This window comes from Kogia breviceps, chromosome 16 (genome assembly GCF_026419965.1).
Source record: "Kogia breviceps isolate mKogBre1 chromosome 16, mKogBre1 haplotype 1, whole genome shotgun sequence".
Classification (NCBI taxonomy): domain Eukaryota; kingdom Metazoa; phylum Chordata; class Mammalia; order Artiodactyla; family Physeteridae; genus Kogia; species Kogia breviceps.
This window is the reverse complement of record NC_081325.1, coordinates 47715360-47715790: the sequence shown is the minus strand read 5'-3', so window position 1 is coordinate 47715790 and position 431 is coordinate 47715360.

The window sequence follows — 431 nt, the reverse complement described above, 5'->3', positions numbered from 1 at the left end:
CATGTACTTCTGATTTAAAATACGCTTCTATGAATTCAACTTGTGTTTCTGTAGGTATTTGGTAAATATTTAGATGCTTATTTGTTATGTGTGATTGAAGACTGTTTAAAGGTAGGCTTTATAATTTACAATTTAAAATTAGGCTAGAGGTGGTAAAATGGAGTACTTTTCCCCTGGTAATGAAAGCATATAGCTATAACATTTCCCCAGGCTTGAAAACAAAGTTGGCATTTCAAATATGTGAGATTATATTTTTCTATATTTCAAATAAGAACTTTTACATAGTGGACATTATGAAATTTACATACATGTTTCAAACATGCTATATATATTTAAACTTACATTTAAATTAATTAAAATTAAAAGTTTAGTTTCTCACACTAACCACATTTTTTATTGTAGTACAATATACACAACATAAATTTTTCCAT